This window comes from Cryptotermes secundus, unplaced genomic scaffold (assembly GCF_002891405.2).
Source record: "Cryptotermes secundus unplaced genomic scaffold, Csec_1.0 scaffold1848, whole genome shotgun sequence".
Lineage (NCBI taxonomy): Eukaryota > Metazoa > Arthropoda > Insecta > Blattodea > Kalotermitidae > Cryptotermes > Cryptotermes secundus.
This window is the reverse complement of record NW_019729945.1, coordinates 85,535-91,880: the sequence shown is the minus strand read 5'-3', so window position 1 is coordinate 91,880 and position 6,346 is coordinate 85,535. Positions and strand designations below refer to the sequence as shown.

General features: G+C 37.4%; 1 long non-coding RNA gene across 1 annotated transcript in view; it reads left to right on the top strand.

Annotated features, from left to right (window-relative positions):
- Positions 1-6,346, top strand: part of LOC111865922 — a 71,215-nt gene continuing 64,869 nt past the window's right edge. The window contains exon 1 of the long non-coding RNA XR_002843062.2: positions 1-267. This is a non-coding gene — a long non-coding RNA (uncharacterized LOC111865922). The remainder of the gene's footprint in view (positions 268-6,346) is intronic.

Genomic DNA, 6,346 nt, shown 5'->3' with positions numbered 1-6,346 from the left:
CGTTCAAGATGACGGTGCCTTTTAGTGTACAAACTTGGAGCAGGGCTCCTTTGTGCGATTTTTGTCGGCAAAAGGTATGGAATCAAAGAAATGCCTCCCATCTACGGTGAGAAGTGCCTGTCACGTCAAGCTGTTTACAGTTTGGTGCAGAAGTTCTCTGAAGGGCGGGCATGTATCGAAGACGAACACCGCCTCGGCCGGCCAATGGAGATTGCCACAGGGGCGAATGTGCAAGGGGTTGAAGACTTAATCCGAGCAGACAGAAGGGTAACTGTAGACACTATAGCCACTGCTATTGGTTGTTCACACGGCATGGCCTACCTCATAATGCATGATAGATTAGATTTTCACAAAGTCTGTGCACGATGGGTGTCGCGCATGCTGACCCCACAACACAAAATGCAAAGAATGTGTCTGGCATTACAGCATCTCACGCGTTACCACGATGAAGGACATGATATGCTAGCCCGAGTTGTCACTTCCGTTTGTTCGGCCCTCTTAAATATCGTCTTTTGACTGAACATTTTCCCGAAAATGAAGCTGTAGAAAGTGAAGTCACCTGGTTCTGATAGCAGCCCAAAGAATTTTATGCTGCTGGTTTTCAGGGGCTTGTGAAACGATGGGACAAGTGCCTCAATGTACAGGGAGATTATGTTGAGAAATAAAAGCATTTTTCAAATCATTACTCTTATTTGTTTTAAGTTCTGTATCCATTTGTAACTTACTTATTGACTTACCCTCGTAAGGTAAAGATGAAGTCTCTCCTGTTCTTAATTAATAAAGCATCATGCCATGAAGATGTGTGGGGGAGTAGAGATATATCTCCGCCATTTCCTTGACCTCATCTCAAAAGAGGGGTGAGTAGTCATCTCCAGGCTCTGGCCACTTTTCCCGGAGAAAGACACCGTGGTGCCCATTGGGCAGGATGCTGGGGTGGGCCTCAAAGTTAAGTCTGGACACTGAGGAGTAGAGAAAAATATCTTGCCCCTGCCAGGAATCAAACCCTCACCATCCAGCCTGTAGCCTGTCACTGTATCAATGAGTGTCTAGTTAAATAAGAGAAGGTCTGATTATGTCACTTGGAATTGTCTTGAAGACTTGTTACATCCCTGTTTCTTTATGAAGTCTGGAGTCACTCCCTCTACTAAGTTCTGTGGCCTGTTACGAGGTTAGCCTCTCTCCAGTTACAAATATAATATCCATCATTATTGTCATGTAAGTCAGTGAGTTCAGGTGTTATCTCAACATTGAACAGTAGTAGAACACAGAAAACAGACACACAAACACATGTGGTGCACAGATAAAGACTAAGTACTAAATCAGTAGACACTAGGCAAATTGCCTTCATGTTTATTCTGAAAACATCTGGCATAAGGCATTCACTGCCAAGGGCAGCAGTTACCTAGCATTTACTGAGAGCTGTTTGCGCCATTTGGCATGTGGACAGTGCTGGAAGGGAGTACTAGGGGTATTACATTGAGTGCTATAGTGGCAGAATTTTATTAATGAAGAGTGAAATATTTGTGTCATTAATAATTATGCCAGTGTTTTGAAAAGCATAATGTGACGTGCTGCCTGAAAGCATCCATCACTATGCAATGGACAATGAGAAAGCATACTGCCTAGGAAACCACTTGAAGAACACTTGCGCCTAACACTCGGCTAGCAATATCTAAGCAACGAATTGTTTGAGGCAGTAAAAATGTATTCCCGCAGCAACCAGAGGTTCATTGCATAGCAGTTGGCAAAACTTAACCCTTCAACAAGGTGTTCCCTGTTCAGCTTGAGTGCAGGATATAACAGTCCAACTTCTGCAAGACACCAGTTAGTTCATATCCAACAAGAGACCAGTCAGTTTAGCTTTGACAAGATCTCCAAGCAGAGCCAAGACGCCGCATAAGTGCAAATAATTGTATATGTGAGTGTAAAGAGTGACTGTCCAAATTCAAGACCCACACAATTTTCTTGTCATGTTGCCTAGGAAACACGTGACAATATTTAATTTGATTGAACAGTTTCCAAGTTTGACATTGCTCCCTCTTCTTCTTCCCAGTTGTAACTGAAGTCCTAACCAACCAATATTCCCCAAATGGAGGGTCAGGTTCTACATGTCTGAGTCATCACAAATTCATAATTGATACCTGAGACCTTAGCTCTTCAGATTATTCCATGTATGTACTGTCCCACACGATCATTAATGAAAAGGTTGGCATTCATTGCTTGGGGTGAGTGGTGAGATCAGCCACAGCAACTTAATGAGAGAACTAGCCTGCTGCAGCTAGTTTGGTCATCAGTATGAGGTGGTGATATGCTACAAGCTCTTAATGGTTGGAATGCATGCTCAGCTAGCCAAGTGATTATCACTGTCACTGTGTTATTTCACTGCTCCTAGTCAGCCAATATACTTGTAATTCAGTCAGTCCACCTACATCTTGAGTCATGACAGAACACACAAGTACAGTCGCAGAACATTTTGATGTAAGGGGTATGAACTTCAGCAGGATATTGAGAACATTACATAATGAAGAATTTTGTGTTTCATGGGAAGTAGCGAAAAATAAAATCATACTAATGGGGGTCAGTCACATAAAAGGATATGAGTCCAAATTATCGAACCAAGTGGACAAGAAATTTGAGGTTATGAGCACAGTTATGCCAGGAGCAAGATTACAAAATAGTGTGCAACTGTGCGAACAGGAAGTTAACCTACTAACTAGGGATGATCTGGTTATACTATGGGGAGTCTCAAATGATGTTGCAAAATATTAAACAATGAATGGACTTAGACACTTAAAAAGTTTAGTTAGTTAGTTATTGGAGAGGGTGGGTTTCCCCATGCACTTAGACCAGTATTGGTCCATTGTGCTTCCCTCTATGATATTCTACCAGTCTCTATACCCTACCGATAATGGTGCGTACCATCAGTCCCGAGCCAGCGAGTTTGGCCTCTAGTGGCTTGGTGGTATCTATAATGCTTCCCCCATCTATCAGAGGCGTTAGAGACTACTGTTGGGCGGGAAATGCCCTTGAATTTTGCTCAGTGACCTCCTTTGAAACTTAAAAAGTTTACAAATAGGAAAAAAAAATACTAATTTTATTTTAATTACAGCCCCTCACAGATGTGACTTAATGGACTCCTCGTGTGTTAATGAAGAAATTAAAGTATTCAGTAGGAAAATATATAAAATTAAGTTAGAGAGTAATGTGGAAATTGAATTGGATAGATCATGTTATACCAGGCACGGGCTTCATCTCGATGTAATGGGGAAAAATAGAGTGAAAGAGATGATAAATCAGATATGGGAACTCTCAACTAAGGACAAGGGAGACGATATTGCCCAGAGTTGGATATATAATTTGAATGAACCTTGCCAAGTACAGGGAGGAGATAATACAAGTCCAGAAGTCAAGGAATCTCAACTGAAAGATGGAAAAGGAAAAGAAGATAGTGAAAGTGAGAACTTCAAGTGATTGTGACCAGACAGTGGGTGTACACAAAAATGTTATAGAGGGAAATGACATCAGTAATCAACGAAAGGTGATAGAAACAATCCTTGATCGGGATAGAGAGCATAATAATAGAAGAAAAAGAAGACCACCTACCAGAAATTAGGATTTTTTATGATGTAAAATCGAATCAATCTCTTTTCAATAAGTGTAATTATAGCGAAGACTTTTTAATTCATGTACGTCAAAATATCAGAGGTCTTGGTGGCAAAATTGATGAATTGAAGTGTTCAGTAGTTAGCAATAATATAAATCCTCACTTAATATGCTTCTCTGAGCATCTCATGTCTGACCAGAAATTATTATACAGCAATTTCCAGAACTATGTATTGGGAAAAAAGTATGCCCATATGACTCATCAGGGAGGAGGTGTTATAATAGATCAGATATAAATTTAGCACAGTTCTGTGATGAAAAGAACGTAGAAATTTGTACATTTAAGATTTCCTTAGCTAAAACTGACATATTTGTACTATGTATATATATAGGTCACCTTGTGGGAATTTGAGTACTTTGTAAATAAGTTTGAAAAAGTACTCAAATTACTCTATAAACCAAAAATTGAATTTATAATATGTGGTGATTTTAACATAATTTTTTAGAAGAGTCAACATGTAAAACACAGCTATTAGTGTTGTTGCAATCATATAATATATTTCATACAGTACAGTTCCCAACAAGAATAACTGTGACCAAAAGCTCTGCTATTGATAATATTTTTATAGCTAAGGCAAGGATAAATTCATATGAAGTAATCTCTATTAGTAATGGACTATCAGATCACAATGCTCAGTGTCTCATACTAAAAAGTATCAATTTCATGGTGAAGAAAAACGTGCAGGGGATCTCAAGAAGATTAGTAAATGAAGGCTCAGTTGCTCAATTTCTTAATAAACTATCTAATGAAAAATGGGAAAATATATATAAACTTAATGATGTAAACGAAATATTCAACTCATTTTTAAATAAATTTTTACTTGTCTATGAGTCATGCTTTCCAAAGCAAAATGTAACAAATAAACTCAAGGATAATGGCTGGATAACAGCTGATATACATACCTCCTGTAGACGGAAGGAATCTTTGTTCATTCTCTGTAGAAACAGTTACAACTATTTGTTTAAATCATACTATAAATCCTACTGCATGATATTAAGAAGAGTAATAAGAGAAGCTAAAAGGAAAATTTATAATCAGTTAATTACATCAGCTGAAAACAAAATAAAAACTACCTGGAACATTATCAACACTGAAACAGGTAGAATTAACAATCAGAATAAAGAACATCTGCCTCAGACTTTTCAAAATAATAGTAAAAAAATTCAATACTGAAGAAGCAGCTCATAGTTTTAACAAATATTTCACTTCAATAACAGAAAATCGTAATGTTAAGAAAACTAATGTTTATACTGCAATGTCATACTTGCATTCCCATTTCCCGAATGGTATTCCAGATATGAATCTTAATTTAATTGCACAAGAGGAATTAATTAGTATAATTAGCAAATTAAAATAAAAAAACCTTCAGGGTATGATGGTGTAACAAATAAAATTATAAAACTGTGCAGACAACAAATTAGTAAACCTCTAACTTATGTAATTAATAAGTCATTAATCATGGGTCTATATCCAGAAAGAATAAAATATGCAGTTATTAAGCCAGTATACAAAAAAGGGGAAAAGGCTGGTATACCTGTAAGTAACTACAGGCCAATATCTATAGTAACTGGGTTTGCAAAAGTTTTTGAAACAGCAATTTTTAGAAGATTCAACGATCATATTGTAAAACATAAAATATTACTTTCAGAGCAGTATGGATTCCAAAAGGGATTATCAACTGAAGATGCAATGTTTAAATTAACCAATGTAATACTTACAGCTTGGAATAGAAAAGAGTATGTAACTGGTATATTTTGTGACATAGCCAAGGCCTTTGTCTGCATTAATCATTATCTTCTATTAATGAAACTGCAGTACTATGGAGTGCAGGGTGTGTTATTGCAATTGTTTAAATCTTACGTCCAATATGGGAGGCAAAGAGTGGAATTAAATTATATAAATAAACATTATTCTAAGTGGAAAATTGTTGGATGTGGCGTGCCTCAGGGATCGATGTTGGGACCCTTACACTTTAATATATACATAAACGATTTCCCCCTTGAAAAAAAGTAAAATCTCAGAAGTTATTATGTTTGCAGATGACACAAGTATTCTTTGCACAACTAAAGACTACTATAATTTCAAAATAAAATTGGATGTTGTTTTTAATCACATGTTTATGTGGTTTCAAAATAATCAATTAGTGTTAAATCTGGATAAAACAAAAATGATAAAATTCACCCCAACAGCATCTACAAGCTACCCTCTCATCATCATCAGTAATCTGTCAGACGACAGGTCCACAGTCTCTTCCAAAACAATTCCTCCACTTAATGCGATCTAGAGCTTTCTCCTTCAAATGACAGTATCCTCTTCTGTCCCCGAGGTCGTCCAGCATCTTCTTACATCTTCCTCGTCTTCTTGTCACTTCTATCCGCCCCTCTATCTTTCCTTCAATAACTTCTTTTAGAAGGCAGTTTCTGCATAAAACATGACCAATCCAATTAGCTTTCCGTTTTCTTATTTCGTGTAGGATATTCCTCTGCTCACTGACTCTAATTAACACTTCTTCATTTCTCACATAATCGGTCCAACTGATCTTCTCCATCCTTCTCCAACACCACATTTTGAAACTTTCCAGATGTTTCTGATCTACTGCCCTAAGTGTCCATGTTTCAGCCCCATACAGAGCTATGCTCCAAATGTAGCATTTCACTAGTTTCTTCCTCAAATTTAAGTCCA